This window comes from Cryptomeria japonica, unplaced genomic scaffold (assembly GCF_030272615.1).
Source record: "Cryptomeria japonica unplaced genomic scaffold, Sugi_1.0 HiC_scaffold_129, whole genome shotgun sequence".
NCBI classification, from domain to species: Eukaryota; Viridiplantae; Streptophyta; class Pinopsida; order Cupressales; family Cupressaceae; genus Cryptomeria; species Cryptomeria japonica.
Window position 1 is genome coordinate 68,103 of NW_026728951.1, and position 16,402 is coordinate 84,504.

General features: G+C 62.6%; 2 non-coding genes across 2 annotated transcripts; both read right to left on the reverse strand.

Annotated features, from left to right (window-relative positions):
• Positions 1-3,242: 3,242 nt before the first annotated feature.
• LOC131866054 (5S ribosomal RNA) lies at positions 3,243-3,361 on the reverse strand. Its single transcript, XR_009364686.1, has one exon. It is a non-coding gene; the product is annotated as a 5S ribosomal RNA (ribosomal RNA).
• Positions 3,362-11,165: 7,804 nt separating this feature from the next.
• On the reverse strand, positions 11,166-11,284 carry LOC131866058 (5S ribosomal RNA). The gene has a single exon (XR_009364690.1). It is a non-coding gene; the product is annotated as a 5S ribosomal RNA (ribosomal RNA).
• Between the last annotated feature and the right edge of the window lie 5,118 nt (positions 11,285-16,402).

The window sequence follows — 16,402 nt, forward strand, 5'->3', positions numbered from 1 at the left end:
TCAAAACGGAAATTTTAAAATCTCATTTTTTTTTGCCTTTTTCTGGAAATTAGTGAAGGCAGCGCATCAAAGGTGCGCACCTCGCTGCCCACCACGGTGCGCAACGCCGGTGGGCACCCGGGAGTGCTTCGAAGTGTGCTCCAAGGTGCTGCGTGCACGTTGTCGGAGCCCGGTTTGCCCCGGGTGCGCACCTCGCGTGCACCTTCGTCGGGGTGGGCACCTTGGCTGGGTTTGCCCCGGCTGCGCTCCGAAGCGGGGTTATTGGAGCGCCGCCTCTTTTTTTGTCGGAGCGTTTGGTGGGGTTTCTCGCATTGGCTCTTCCGAGGCCCGGTTGCCACCCTGGCGCGCACGAAGTCGGAAGTAGGGTTAATTGCCCGGGTGCGCACCTTTGCCAGGGTGGGCACCTTACCTGGGCTGCGCACCAGGGCGGGCTCAAGATGGCACGCGCGTTCCGTTTTTTTCACTATCTTTCAAAACGGAAATTTTAAAATCTCCTTTTTTTTTTGCCTTTTCTGGAAATTAGTGAAGGCAGCGCATCAAAGGTGCGCACCTCGCTGCCCACCTTGGTGTGCTCTGAGGTGCGCACCCGGGAGCGCTACGAAGTGTGCTCCAAGGTGCGGCGTGCACGTTGTCGGAGCCCGGTTTGCCCCGGGTGCGCACCTCGCCTGCACCTTGGCCGGGGTGGGCACCTTGGCTGGGTTTGCCCAGGGTGCGCTCCGAAGCGGGGTTACTGGAGCGCCCCCTCTTTTTTTGTCAGAGCGTTTGGTGGGGTTTCTCGCATTGGCTCTTCCCAGGCCCGGTTGTTGGGTGCGCTCCCACCCTGGCGCGCGCGAAGTTGGAAGTTGGGTTAATTGCCCGGGCGCGCACCTTCGCCAGGGTGGGCACCTTGGTGCGCACACCTTGGCTGGGCTGCGCACCAGGGCGGGCTCAAGATGGCACCAGCATTCCCTTTTTCTCACTATCTTTCAAAACGGAAATTTTAAAATCTCGTTTTTTTTTTGCCTTTTATGGAAATTAGTGAAGGCATCGCATCAAAGGTGCGCACCTCGCTGCCCACCTTGGTGTGCTCCGAGGTGCCCACCACGGTGCGCAACGCCGGTGCGAACCCGGGAGCGCCCCGATGTGTGCTCCAAGGTGCGGCGTGCACGAAGTCGGACCCCGGTTTGCCCCGGGTGCGCACCTCGCGTGCACCTTGGTGCGCACACCTTGGCTGGGTTGCGCGGCCTGGTGGGCACCATGGTGCGCACCAAGGAGCGCTCCGAAGTGTGCTCCAAGGTGCGGCGTGCACGAAGTCGGAGCCCGGTTTGCCCCGGGTACGCACCTCGCGTGCACCTTCGCCGGGGTGGGCACCTCGGCTGGGTTGCGCGCCCTGGTGCGCACCAAGGAGCGCTCCGAAGTGTGCTCCAAGGTGCGGCGTGCACGAAGTCGGAGCCCGGTTTGCCCCGGGTGCGCACCTTCGCCGCGGTGCGCACCATGGCGTGCACGAAGTCGGAGCCCGGTTTGCCCCGGGTGCGCACCTCGCGTGCACCTTCGGCGGGGTTGCGCGCCCTGGTGGGCACCATGGTGCGCACCAAGGAGCGCTCCGAAGTGTGCTCCAAGGTGCGGCGTGCACGAAGTCGGAGCCCGGTTTGCCCCGGGTGCGCACCTCGCGTGCACCTTCGGCGGGGTTGCGCGCCCTGGTGGGCACCATGGTGCGCACCAAGGAGCGCTCCGAAGTGTGCTCCAAGGTGCGGCGTGCACGAAGTCGGAGCCCGGTTTGCCCCGGGTGCGCACCTCGCGTGCACCTTCGCCGCGGTGGGCACCATGGCGTGCACGAAGTCGGAGCCCGGTTTGCCCCGGGTGCGCACCTCGCGTGCACCTTCGCCGGGGTGGGCACCTCGGCTGGGTTGCGCGCCCTGGTGCGCACCAAGGAGCGCTCCGAAGTGTGCTCCAAGGTGCGGCGTGCACGAAGTCGGAGCCCGGTTTGCCCCGGGTGCGCACCTCGCGTGCACCTTCGCCAGGGTGGGCACCTCGGTGCGCACACCTTCTCAATGTTTTCTTGCCTTTTCTGGAAATTGGTGAAGGCAGCGCATCAAAGGTGCGCACCTCGGTGTGCTCCGAGGTGCGAACCCGAGAGCGCTCCGAGGTGCCCACGAAGTCGAAAGTCGGGTTAATTGCATTGTTTTCCCCGGGTGCGCTCCGAGGTGCGCAACATCGGCGCGCACCAAGGAGGGCTCCGAAGTGTGCTCCAAGGTGCGCACGATGGCGTGCACCTCTGGTGCGCACGATTCGGAGCTCGGTTTGACCGGGGTGCGCACACCTTGGCTGGGTTGCGCACCTTTTGTGCGCTCCAAGGTGCGCACGAAGTCGGAGCTCGGTTTGCCCCGGGTGCGCACCTTCGCCAGGGTGCGCACCTTGATGCGCACGCCTTGGCTGGGCTGCGCACCTTGGTGGGCGCCATGGTGCGCACCTTTCGTGCGCTCCAAGGTGCGCACGAAGTCGGAGCTCGGTTTGCCCCGGGTGCGCACCTTGGTGGGCGCCATGGTGCACTCCGAGGTGCCCAAGATTGGTGCGCACCAAGGAGCGCTCCGAAGTGCGCTCCAAGGTGCGCGCGAAGTCGAAAGTTGGGTTAATTGTCCGGTTTGCCTCGGGTGCGCACCTTGCGTGCACCTTCGCCAGGGTGGGCGCCTTGGTGCGCACACCTTGGCTGGGCTGCGCACACCTTGGCACCCGCGTTTCCTTCATTTTAAATTTTTTTTTTTTACAATCTCTCAAGTGGGAAATTCTATAATCTCAACTTTTTTTGCCTTTTCAGGAAACTTTTGAATGGAGCGCATCATTGGTGCGCTCCGAAGTGTGCTCCAAAGCTCTCTCCAGCTGCGTGCACCTGCCCCGGCCGCGCACCCGGCCCCGCCCAGCTTCGCTCACCTGTCCCGGGCGTCTGGTGCGGAACCTTAGAGTAAGAAACATCACCGTGCACCTTGGCCAACGTGCGCGACTCGACCGAGCGCGCACTGGCCGAGGTGCACACCGATTTCACCTGGGTGCGCGCGCAGCACCTCGGGCGCACCGGGGTGCGCGCACAACGCCCGGGTTGCACCGTGGCCTGTGTGCTCGGGGCGCCTCGGGTGCGCGCTCGGTGTCGCCCCCGCGCGCGCGGTAGTGCGGGCAGCGCACCCCGGCCCGGCCCGGCCCCGACGAGAACGCAAACGGGCAAAAGGTTTATTCAAATAGCATTGCGACGCCCGGCGAAAAACTAAAAAAGGGTGCAACACCGGGACTTCCCGGGAGGTCACCCATCCCAGTACTACTCCGGCCCAAGCGCGCTTAACTGCGGAGTTCTGATGGGATCCGGTGCACTAACGCTGGTATGATCGCACCCGTTATGAGCTTGTCGCAGTGTGTACTTAGCAAACCGCGACCCACGTGCGAATCCACCCCGGCCACCCACCCCCGTCGAGGTGCACACCCTCCCTCGCGAAGTGCGCCCCGTTCGCCAAGTGTGAGCCCTGCCCGGGTGCGCGCACCTTGCTAGGGCGTCGGGTGTGCACCCGGCCCGGCCTACGTGCGTGCACCTGGAGGGGGCGTCGTGTGCGTGCAGTGTCCCGTCTGCAACGCGGTGCCCACACACCACCTCGGGCGCAACGACCTGCGCTCACATGTGGGCCGAGTGCACCTTGGTGCATGTTCGGGGCGCCTCGGGTGCACGCTCGATCTTGCCCCGGTGCACCAAGGCGCTCGGTTTGCCCCGGGTGCGCACTTGGTGCAAGGTGGGCACCCAAAATAGGGATCAAGCACCAAAACACAAGTTTCGGGATGCAAAATGGGACCCAAGGACCACAAATGCGTTCCAAGACCCATGATGGGTCCACGAGAACAAAAATGTGTTCCGAGACTTAATAAACAAATATTGGGTTTTAGGAGAAGAAACATGCTCTGATGCCCAAAACGAGAATCGACCCCGAAAAGGCCACAGGCCAAAAGTGGGATGCGAGACAAAAAAAAATGGGACCCGAGGACCAAAATTGGGTTCCCAGGTCGAAGACAGGGCAACCGGACAAGAAATGACCTCTAAGGCTCGAAATGAGTCCCGACGACTAAAACTTGACAAGAAGCACCCATCAGGCACCCAACTCGACACCCATGGGATGCCGACCCACCCGGGCTTCCACCTAGCACACCTTGGCACCCACCCACCCTCGCACCCAACCTCGCACCCAACTTAGCACCTTTGAACCCACATTGGCACTCACCCTGACCCTGGCACCTTGGAACCCACATTGGCACTCACCTTGACCCTGGCACCCACCTTTGCACTCACCTTGGGACCCACCCTGGCTCCCACCTCGGCACCCACCCAGACACCCACCTTGGTTCCTTGGCACCCACCTTGGATCCTTGGCACCCACCCCGACACCCACCTTGGCACGCAACTTGGCTACTTGCCACCCACCTTGGCTCCTTGACGCCCACCCCGACAACCACCCCGTGACCTACCCTGGCTAGGGTTGGTGCACACCCACCCTGGTGCCCACCTTGGCACCCACCCTATGACCCACCTTGGCACGCACCTTAGTACCCACCCCGTTACCCACCCTAGGACCCACCCCGTGACCCACCTTGGCCAGGGTGGGTGCCTTGGTGCGCACAACTTGCCTGGGCTGCACACCAGGGCGGGCTCAAGATGGCACCCGCGTTCCGTTTTTTTCACTATCTTTCAAAACGGAAATTTTAAAATCTCATTTTTTTCTTTTTTTTGCCTTTTCTGGAAATTAGTGAAGGCAGCGCATCAAAGGTGCGCAATGCTGGTGCGAACCCGGGAGCGCTCCGATGTGTGCTCCAAGGTGCGGCGTGCACGAAGTCCGAGCCCGGTTTGCCCCGGGTGCGCACCTCGCGTGCACCTTCGCCGGGGTGAGCACCTTGGCTGGGTTGCGCGCCCTGGTGCGTACCAAGGAGCGCTCTGAAGTGTGCTCCAAGGTGCGGCGTGCACGAAGTCGGAGCCCGGTTTGCCCCGGGTGTGCACCTCGGGTGCGCACCTCGCGTGCACCTTCGCTGCGGTGGGCACCTTGGCTGGGTTGCGCGCCTTGGTGGGCACCATGCAGTGCACGAAGTCGGAGCCCGGTTTGCCCCGGGCGCGCACCTCCGCCAGGGTGGGCACCTTGGTGCGCACAACTTGCCTGGGCTGCGCATCAGGAAGGGCTCAAGATGGCACCCGCGTTCCGTTTTTTTCACTATCTTTCAGAACGGAAATTTTAAAATATCGTTTTTTTTTGCCTTTTCTGGAAATTAGTGAAGGCAGCGCATCAAAGGTGCGCAACGCTGGTGCGAACCTGGGAGCGCTCCGATGTGTGCTCCAAGGTGCGGCGTGCACGAAGTCGGAGCCCGGTTTGCCTCGGGTGCGCCCTGGTGGGCACCATGGTGCGCACCAAGGAGCGCTCCGAAGTGTGCTCCAAGGTGCGGCCTGCACGAAGTCGGAGCCCGGTTTGCCCCGGGTGTGCACCTCGGGTGGGCACCTTGGTGCGCATGCCTTGCCTGGGCTGCGCACCAGGGCGGGCTCAAGATGGCACCCGCGTTCCTTTTTTTTCACTATCTTTCAAAACGGAAATTTTAAAATCTCATTTTTTTTTGCCTTTTTCTGGAAATTAGTGAAGGCAGCGCATCAAAGGTGCGCACCTCGCTGCCCACCACGGTGCGCAACGCCGGTGGGCACCCGGGAGTGCTTCGAAGTGTGCTCCAAGGTGCTGCGTGCACGTTGTCGGAGCCCGGTTTGCCCCGGGTGCGCACCTCGCGTGCACCTTCGTCGGGGTGGGCACCTTGGCTTGGTTTGCCCCGGCTGCGCTCCGAAGCGGGGTTATTGGAGCGCCGCCTCTTTTTTTGTCGGAGCGTTTGGTGGGGTTTCTCGCATTGGCTCTTCCGAGGCCCGGTTGCCACCCTGGCGCGCACGAAGTCGGAAGTAGGGTTAATTGCCCGGGTGCGCACCTTTGCCAGGGTGGCACCTTACCTGGGCTGCGCACCAGGGCGGGCTCAAGATGGCACGCGCGTTCCGTTTTTTTCACTATCTTTCAAAACGGAAATTTTAAAATCTCCTTTTTTTTTTGCCTTTTCTGGAAATTAGTGAAGGCAGCGCATCAAAGGTGCGCACCTCGCTGCCCACCTTGGTGTGCTCTGAGGTGCGCACCCGGGAGCGCTACGAAGTGTGCTCCAAGGTGCGGCGTGCACGTTGTCGGAGCCCGGTTTGCCCCGGGTGCGCACCTCGCCTGCACCTTGGCCGGGGTGGGCACCTTGGCTGGGTTTGCCCAGGGTGCGCTCCGAAGCGGGGTTACTGGAGCGCCCCCTCTTTTTTTGTCAGAGAGTTTGGTGGGGTTTCTCGCATTGGCTCTTCCCAGGCCCGGTTGTTGGGTGCGCTCCCACCCTGGCGCGCGCGAAGTTGGAAGTTGGGTTAATTGCCCGGGCGCGCACCTTCGCCAGGGTGGGCACCTTGGTGCGCAAACCTTGGCTGGGCTGCGCACCAGGGCGGGCTCAAGATGGCACCAGCATTCCCTTTTTCTCACTATCTTTCAAAACGGAAATTTTAAAATCTCGTTTTTTTTTTGCCTTTTATGGAAATTAGTGAAGGCATCGCATCAAAGGTGCGCACCTCGCTGCCCACCTTGGTGTGCTCCGAGGTGCCCACCACGGTGCGCAACGCCGGTGCGAACCCGGGAGCGCCCCGATGTGTGCTCCAAGGTGCGGCGTGCACGAAGTCGGACCCCGGTTTGCCCCGGGTGCGCACCTCGCGTGCACCTTGGTGCGCACACCTTGGCTGGGTTGCGCGGCCTGGTGGGCACCATGGTGCGCACCAAGGAGCGCTCCGAAGTGTGCTCCAAGGTGCGGCGTGCACGAAGTCGGAGCCCGGTTTGCCCCGGGTGCGCACCTTCGCCGCGGTGGGCACCATGGCGTGCACGAAGTCGGAGCCCGGTTTGCCCCGGGTGCGCACCTCGCGTGCACCTTCGCCGGGGTGGGCACCTCGGCTGGGTTGCGCGCCCTGGTGCGCACCAAGGAGCGCTCTGAAGTGTGCTCCAAGGTGCGGCGTGCACGAAGTCGGAGCCCGGTTTGCCCCGGGTGTGCACCTCGCGTGCACCTTCGCTGCGGTGGGCACCTTGGCTGGGTTGCGCGCCTTGGTGGGCACCATGCAGTGCACGAAGTCGGAGCCCGGTTTGCCCCGGGCGCGCACCTCCGCCAGGGTGGGCACCTTGGTGCGCACAACTTGCCTGGGCTGCGCACCAGGAAGGGCTCAAGATGGCACCCGCGTTCCGTTTTTTTCACTATCTTTCAGAACGGAAATTTTAAAATATCGTTTTTTTTTGCCTTTTCTGGAAATTAGTGAAGGCAGCGCATCAAAGGTGCGCAACGCTGGTGCGAACCTGGGAGCGCTCCGATGTGTGCTCCAAGGTGCGGCGTGCACGAAGTCGGACCCCGGTTTGCCCCGGGTGCGCACCTCGCGTGCACCTTGGTGCGCACACCTTGGCTGGGTTGCGCGCCCTGGTGGGCACCATGGTGCGCACCAAGGAGCGCTCCGAAGTGTGCTCCAAGGTGCGGCGTGCACGAAGTCGGAGCCCGGTTTGCCCCGGGTGCGCACCTCGCGTGCACCTTCGCCGCGGTGGGCACCATGGCGTGCACGAAGTCGGAGCCCGGTTTGCCCCGGGTGCGCACCTCGCGTGCACCTTCGCCGGGGTGGGCACCTTGGTGTGCAGACCTTGGCTGGGTTGCGCGCCCTGGTGGGCACCATGGTGCGCACCAAGGAGCGCTCCGAAGTGTGCTCCAAGGTGCGGCCTGCACGAAGTCGGAGCCCGGTTTGCCCCGGGTGTGCACCTCGGGTGGGCACCTTGGTGCGCATGCCTTGCCTGGGCTGCGCACCAGGGCGGGCTCAAGATGGCACCCGCGTTCCTTTTTTTTCACTATCTTTCAAAACGGAAATTTTAAAATCTCATTTTTTTTTGCCTTTTTCTGGAAATTAGTGAAGGCAGCGCATCAAAGGTGCGCACCTCGCTGCCCACCACGGTGCGCAACGCCGGTGGGCACCCGGGAGTGCTTCGAAGTGTGCTCCAAGGTGCTGCGTGCACGTTGTCGGAGCCCGGTTTGCCCCGGGTGCGCACCTCGCGTGCACCTTCGTCGGGGTGGGCACCTTGGCTGGGTTTGCCCCGGCTGCGCTCCGAAGCGGGGTTATTGGAGCGCCGCCTCTTTTTTTGTCGGAGCGTTTGGTGGGGTTTCTCGCATTGGCTCTTCCGAGGCCCGGTTGCCACCCTGGCGCGCACGAAGTCGGAAGTAGGGTTAATTGCCCGGGTGCGCACCTTTGCCAGGGTGGGCACCTTACCTGGGCTGCGCACCAGGGCGGGCTCAAGATGGCACGCGCGTTCCGTTTTTTTCACTATCTTTCAAAACGGAAATTTTAAAATCTCCTTTTTTTTTTGCCTTTTCTGGAAATTAGTGAAGGCAGCGCATCAAAGGTGCGCACCTCGCTGCCCACCTTGGTGTGCTCTGAGGTGCGCACCCGGGAGCGCTACGAAGTGTGCTCCAAGGTGCGGCGTGCACGTTGTCGGAGCCCGGTTTGCCCCGGGTGCGCACCTCGCCTGCACCTTGGCCGGGGTGGGCACCTTGGCTGGGTTTGCCCAGGGTGCGCTCCGAAGCGGGGTTACTGGAGCGCCCCCTCTTTTTTTGTCAGAGCGTTTGGTGGGGTTTCTCGCATTGGCTCTTCCCAGGCCCGGTTGTTGGGTGCGCTCCCACCCTGGCGCGCGCGAAGTTGGAAGTTGGGTTAATTGCCCGGGCGCGCACCTTCGCCAGGGTGGGCACCTTGGTGCGCACACCTTGGCTGGGCTGCGCACCAGGGCGGGCTCAAGATGGCACCAGCATTCCCTTTTTCTCACTATCTTTCAAAACGGAAATTTTAAAATCTCGTTTTTTTTTTGCCTTTTATGGAAATTAGTGAAGGCATCGCATCAAAGGTGCGCACCTCGCTGCCCACCTTGGTGTGCTCCGAGGTGCCCACCACGGTGCGCAACGCCGGTGCGAACCCGGGAGCGCCCCGATGTGTGCTCCAAGGTGCGGCGTGCACGAAGTCGGACCCCGGTTTGCCCCGGGTGCGCACCTCGCGTGCACCTTGGTGCGCACACCTTGGCTGGGTTGCGCGGCCTGGTGGGCACCATGGTGCGCACCAAGGAGCGCTCCGAAGTGTGCTCCAAGGTGCGGCGTGCACGAAGTCGGAGCCCGGTTTGCCCCGGGTACGCACCTCGCGTGCACCTTCGCCGGGGTGGGCACCTCGGCTGGGTTGCGCGCCCTGGTGCGCACCAAGGAGCGCTCCGAAGTGTGCTCCAAGGTGCGGCGTGCACGAAGTCGGAGCCCGGTTTGCCCCGGGTGCGCACCTTCGCCGCGGTGCGCACCATGGCGTGCACGAAGTCGGAGCCCGGTTTGCCCCGGGTGCGCACCTCGCGTGCACCTTCGGCGGGGTTGCGCGCCCTGGTGGGCACCATGGTGCGCACCAAGGAGCGCTCCGAAGTGTGCTCCAAGGTGCGGCGTGCACGAAGTCGGAGCCCGGTTTGCCCCGGGTGCGCACCTCGCGTGCACCTTCGGCGGGGTTGCGCGCCCTGGTGGGCACCATGGTGCGCACCAAGGAGCGCTCCGAAGTGTGCTCCAAGGTGCGGCGTGCACGAAGTCGGAGCCCGGTTTGCCCCGGGTGCGCACCTCGCGTGCACCTTCGCCGCGGTGGGCACCATGGCGTGCACGAAGTCGGAGCCCGGTTTGCCCCGGGTGCGCACCTCGCGTGCACCTTCGCCGGGGTGGGCACCTCGGCTGGGTTGCGCGCCCTGGTGCGCACCAAGGAGCGCTCCGAAGTGTGCTCCAAGGTGCGGCGTGCACGAAGTCGGAGCCCGGTTTGCCCCGGGTGCGCACCTCGCGTGCACCTTCGCCAGGGTGGGCACCTCGGTGCGCACACCTTCTCAATGTTTTCTTGCCTTTTCTGGAAATTGGTGAAGGCAGCGCATCAAAGGTGCGCACCTCGGTGTGCTCCGAGGTGCGAACCCGAGAGCGCTCCGAGGTGCCCACGAAGTCGAAAGTCGGGTTAATTGCATTGTTTTCCCCGGGTGCGCTCCGAGGTGCGCAACATCGGCGCGCACCAAGGAGGGCTCCGAAGTGTGCTCCAAGGTGCGCACGATGGCGTGCACCTCTGGTGCGCACGATTCGGAGCTCGGTTTGACCGGGGTGCGCACACCTTGGCTGGGTTGCGCACCTTTTGTGCGCTCCAAGGTGCGCACGAAGTCGGAGCTCGGTTTGCCCCGGGTGCGCACCTTCGCCAGGGTGCGCACCTTGATGCGCACGCCTTGGCTGGGCTGCGCACCTTGGTGGGCGCCATGGTGCGCACCTTTCGTGCGCTCCAAGGTGCGCACGAAGTCGGAGCTCGGTTTGCCCCGGGTGCGCACCTTGGTGGGCGCCATGGTGCACTCCGAGGTGCCCAAGATTGGTGCGCACCAAGGAGCGCTCCGAAGTGCGCTCCAAGGTGCGCGCGAAGTCGAAAGTTGGGTTAATTGTCCGGTTTGCCTCGGGTGCGCACCTTGCGTGCACCTTCGCCAGGGTGGGCGCCTTGGTGCGCACACCTTGGCTGGGCTGCGCACACCTTGGCACCCGCGTTTCCTTCATTTTAAATTTTTTTTTTTTACAATCTCTCAAGTGGGAAATTCTATAATCTCAACTTTTTTTGCCTTTTCAGGAAACTTTTGAATGGAGCGCATCATTGGTGCGCTCCGAAGTGTGCTCCAAAGCTCTCTCCAGCTGCGTGCACCTGCCCCGGCCGCGCACCCGGCCCCGCCCAGCTTCGCTCACCTGTCCCGGGCGTCTGGTGCGGAACCTTAGAGTAAGAAACATCACCGTGCACCTTGGCCAACGTGCGCGACTCGACCGAGCGCGCACTGGCCGAGGTGCACACCGATTTCACCTGGGTGCGCGCGCAGCACCTCGGGCGCACCGGGGTGCGCGCACAACGCCCGGGTTGCACCGTGGCCTGTGTGCTCGGGGCGCCTCGGGTGCGCGCTCGGTGTCGCCCCCGCGCGCGCGGTAGTGCGGGCAGCGCACCCCGGCCCGGCCCGGCCCCGACGAGAACGCAAACGGGCAAAAGGTTTATTCAAATAGCATTGCGACGCCCGGCGAAAAACTAAAAAAGGGTGCAACACCGGGACTTCCCGGGAGGTCACCCATCCCAGTACTACTCCGGCCCAAGCGCGCTTAACTGCGGAGTTCTGATGGGATCCGGTGCACTAACGCTGGTATGATCGCACCCGTTATGAGCTTGTCGCAGTGTGTACTTAGCAAACCGCGACCCACGTGCGAATCCACCCCGGCCACCCACCCCCGTCGAGGTGCACACCCTCCCTCGCGAAGTGCGCCCCGTTCGCCAAGTGTGAGCCCTGCCCGGGTGCGCGCACCTTGCTAGGGCGTCGGGTGTGCACCCGGCCCGGCCTACGTGCGTGCACCTGGAGGGGGCGTCGTGTGCGTGCAGTGTCCCGTCTGCAACGCGGTGCCCACACACCACCTCGGGCGCAACGACCTGCGCTCACATGTGGGCCGAGTGCACCTTGGTGCATGTTCGGGGCGCCTCGGGTGCACGCTCGATCTTGCCCCGGTGCACCAAGGCGCTCGGTTTGCCCCGGGTGCGCACTTGGTGCAAGGTGGGCACCCAAAATAGGGATCAAGCACCAAAACACAAGTTTCGGGATGCAAAATGGGACCCAAGGACCACAAATGCGTTCCAAGACCCATGATGGGTCCACGAGAACAAAAATGTGTTCCGAGACTTAATAAACAAATATTGGGTTTTAGGAGAAGAAACATGCTCTGATGCCCAAAACGAGAATCGACCCCGAAAAGGCCACAGGCCAAAAGTGGGATGCGAGACAAAAAAAAATGGGACCCGAGGACCAAAATTGGGTTCCCAGGTCGAAGACAGGGCAACCGGACAAGAAACGACCTCTAAGGCTCGAAATGAGTCCCGACGACTAAAACTTGACAAGAAGCACCCATCAGGCACCCAACTCGACACCCATGGGATGCCGACCCACCCGGGCTTCCACCTAGCACACCTTGGCACCCACCCACCCTCGCACCCAACCTCGCACCCAACTTAGCACCTTTGAACCCACATTGGCACTCACCCTGACCCTGGCACCTTGGAACCCACATTGGCACTCACCTTGACCCTGGCACCCACCTTTGCACTCACCTTGGGACCCACCCTGGCTCCCACCTCGGCACCCACCCAGACACCCACCTTGGTTCCTTGGCACCCACCTTGGATCCTTGGCACCCACCCCGACACCCACCTTGGCACGCAACTTGGCTACTTGCCACCCACCTTGGCTCCTTGACGCCCACCCCGACAACCACCCCGTGACCTACCCTGGCTAGGGTTGGTGCACACCCACCCTGGTGCCCACCTTGGCACCCACCCTATGACCCACCTTGGCACGCACCTTAGTACCCACCCCGTTACCCACCCTAGGACCCACCCCGTGACCCACCTTGGCCAGGGTGGGTGCCTTGGTGCGCACAACTTGCCTGGGCTGCACACCAGGGCGGGCTCAAGATGGCACCCGCGTTCCGTTTTTTTCACTATCTTTCAAAACGGAAATTTTAAAATCTCATTTTTTTCTTTTTTTTGCCTTTTCTGGAAATTAGTGAAGGCAGCGCATCAAAGGTGCGCAATGCTGGTGCGAACCCGGGAGCGCTCCGATGTGTGCTCCAAGGTGCGGCGTGCACGAAGTCCGAGCCCGGTTTGCCCCGGGTGCGCACCTCGCGTGCACCTTCGCCGGGGTGAGCACCTTGGCTGGGTTGCGCGCCCTGGTGCGTACCAAGGAGCGCTCTGAAGTGTGCTCCAAGGTGCGGCGTGCACGAAGTCGGAGCCCGGTTTGCCCCGGGTGTGCACCTCGGGTGCGCACCTCGCGTGCACCTTCGCTGCGGTGGGCACCTTGGCTGGGTTGCGCGCCTTGGTGGGCACCATGCAGTGCACGAAGTCGGAGCCCGGTTTGCCCCGGGCGCGCACCTCCGCCAGGGTGGGCACCTTGGTGCGCACAACTTGCCTGGGCTGCGCATCAGGAAGGGCTCAAGATGGCACCCGCGTTCCGTTTTTTTCACTATCTTTCAGAACGGAAATTTTAAAATATCGTTTTTTTTTGCCTTTTCTGGAAATTAGTGAAGGCAGCGCATCAAAGGTGCGCAACGCTGGTGCGAACCTGGGAGCGCTCCGATGTGTGCTCCAAGGTGCGGCGTGCACGAAGTCGGAGCCCGGTTTGCCTCGGGTGCGCCCTGGTGGGCACCATGGTGCGCACCAAGGAGCGCTCCGAAGTGTGCTCCAAGGTGCGGCCTGCACGAAGTCGGAGCCCGGTTTGCCCCGGGTGTGCACCTCGGGTGGGCACCTTGGTGCGCATGCCTTGCCTGGGCTGCGCACCAGGGCGGGCTCAAGATGGCACCCGCGTTCCTTTTTTTTCACTATCTTTCAAAACGGAAATTTTAAAATCTCATTTTTTTTTGCCTTTTTCTGGAAATTAGTGAAGGCAGCGCATCAAAGGTGCGCACCTCGCTGCCCACCACGGTGCGCAACGCCGGTGGGCACCCGGGAGTGCTTCGAAGTGTGCTCCAAGGTGCTGCGTGCACGTTGTCGGAGCCCGGTTTGCCCCGGGTGCGCACCTCGCGTGCACCTTCGTCGGGGTGGGCACCTTGGCTTGGTTTGCCCCGGCTGCGCTCCGAAGCGGGGTTATTGGAGCGCCGCCTCTTTTTTTGTCGGAGCGTTTGGTGGGGTTTCTCGCATTGGCTCTTCCGAGGCCCGGTTGCCACCCTGGCGCGCACGAAGTCGGAAGTAGGGTTAATTGCCCGGGTGCGCACCTTTGCCAGGGTGGCACCTTACCTGGGCTGCGCACCAGGGCGGGCTCAAGATGGCACGCGCGTTCCGTTTTTTTCACTATCTTTCAAAACGGAAATTTTAAAATCTCCTTTTTTTTTTGCCTTTTCTGGAAATTAGTGAAGGCAGCGCATCAAAGGTGCGCACCTCGCTGCCCACCTTGGTGTGCTCTGAGGTGCGCACCCGGGAGCGCTACGAAGTGTGCTCCAAGGTGCGGCGTGCACGTTGTCGGAGCCCGGTTTGCCCCGGGTGCGCACCTCGCCTGCACCTTGGCCGGGGTGGGCACCTTGGCTGGGTTTGCCCAGGGTGCGCTCCGAAGCGGGGTTACTGGAGCGCCCCCTCTTTTTTTGTCAGAGAGTTTGGTGGGGTTTCTCGCATTGGCTCTTCCCAGGCCCGGTTGTTGGGTGCGCTCCCACCCTGGCGCGCGCGAAGTTGGAAGTTGGGTTAATTGCCCGGGCGCGCACCTTCGCCAGGGTGGGCACCTTGGTGCGCAAACCTTGGCTGGGCTGCGCACCAGGGCGGGCTCAAGATGGCACCAGCATTCCCTTTTTCTCACTATCTTTCAAAACGGAAATTTTAAAATCTCGTTTTTTTTTTGCCTTTTATGGAAATTAGTGAAGGCATCGCATCAAAGGTGCGCACCTCGCTGCCCACCTTGGTGTGCTCCGAGGTGCCCACCACGGTGCGCAACGCCGGTGCGAACCCGGGAGCGCCCCGATGTGTGCTCCAAGGTGCGGCGTGCACGAAGTCGGACCCCGGTTTGCCCCGGGTGCGCACCTCGCGTGCACCTTGGTGCGCACACCTTGGCTGGGTTGCGCGGCCTGGTGGGCACCATGGTGCGCACCAAGGAGCGCTCCGAAGTGTGCTCCAAGGTGCGGCGTGCACGAAGTCGGAGCCCGGTTTGCCCCGGGTGCGCACCTTCGCCGCGGTGGGCACCATGGCGTGCACGAAGTCGGAGCCCGGTTTGCCCCGGGTGCGCACCTCGCGTGCACCTTCGCCGGGGTGGGCACCTCGGCTGGGTTGCGCGCCCTGGTGCGCACCAAGGAGCGCTCTGAAGTGTGCTCCAAGGTGCGGCGTGCACGAAGTCGGAGCCCGGTTTGCCCCGGGTGTGCACCTCGCGTGCACCTTCGCTGCGGTGGGCACCTTGGCTGGGTTGCGCGCCTTGGTGGGCACCATGCAGTGCACGAAGTCGGAGCCCGGTTTGCCCCGGGCGCGCACCTCCGCCAGGGTGGGCACCTTGGTGCGCACAACTTGCCTGGGCTGCGCACCAGGAAGGGCTCAAGATGGCACCCGCGTTCCGTTTTTTTCACTATCTTTCAGAACGGAAATTTTAAAATATCGTTTTTTTTTGCCTTTTCTGGAAATTAGTGAAGGCAGCGCATCAAAGGTGCGCAACGCTGGTGCGAACCTGGGAGCGCTCCGATGTGTGCTCCAAGGTGCGGCGTGCACGAAGTCGGACCCCGGTTTGCCCCGGGTGCGCACCTCGCGTGCACCTTGGTGCGCACACCTTGGCTGGGTTGCGCGCCCTGGTGGGCACCATGGTGCGCACCAAGGAGCGCTCCGAAGTGTGCTCCAAGGTGCGGCGTGCACGAAGTCGGAGCCCGGTTTGCCCCGGGTGCGCACCTCGCGTGCACCTTCGCCGCGGTGGGCACCATGGCGTGCACGAAGTCGGAGCCCGGTTTGCCCCGGGTGCGCACCTCGCGTGCACCTTCGCCGGGGTGGGCACCTTAGTGTGCAGACCTTGGCTGGGTTGCGCGCCCTGGTGGGCACCATGGTGCGCACCAAGGAGCGCTCCGAAGTGTGCTCCAAGGTGCGGCCTGCACGAAGTCGGAGCCCGGTTTGCCCCGGGTGTGCACCTCGGGTGGGCACCTTGGTGCGCATGCCTTGCCTGGGCTGCGCACCAGGGCGGGCTCAAGATGGCACCCGCGTTCCTTTTTTTTCACTATCTTTCAAAACGGAAATTTTAAAATCTCATTTTTTTTTGCCTTTTTCTGGAAATTAGTGAAGGCAGCGCATCAAAGGTGCGCACCTCGCTGCCCACCACGGTGCGCAACGCCGGTGGGCACCCGGGAGTGCTTCGAAGTGTGCTCCAAGGTGCTGCGTGCACGTTGTCGGAGCCCGGTTTGCCCCGGGTGCGCACCTCGCGTGCACCTTCGTCGGGGTGGGCACCTTGGCTGGGTTTGCCCCGGCTGCGCTCCGAAGCGGGGTTATTGGAGCGCCGCCTCTTTTTTTGTCGGAGCGTTTGGTGGGGTTTCTCGCATTGGCTCTTCCGAGGCCCGGTTGCCACCCTGGCGCGCACGAAGTCGGAAGTAGGGTTAATTGCCCGGGTGCGCACCTTTGCCAGGGTGGGCACCTTACCTGGGCTGCGCACCAGGGCGGGCTCAAGATGGCACGCGCGTTCCGTTTTTTTCACTATCTTTCAAAACGGAAATTTTAAAATCTCCTTTTTTTTTTGCCTTTTCTGGAAATTAGTGAAGGCAGCGCATCAAAGGTGCGCACCTCGCT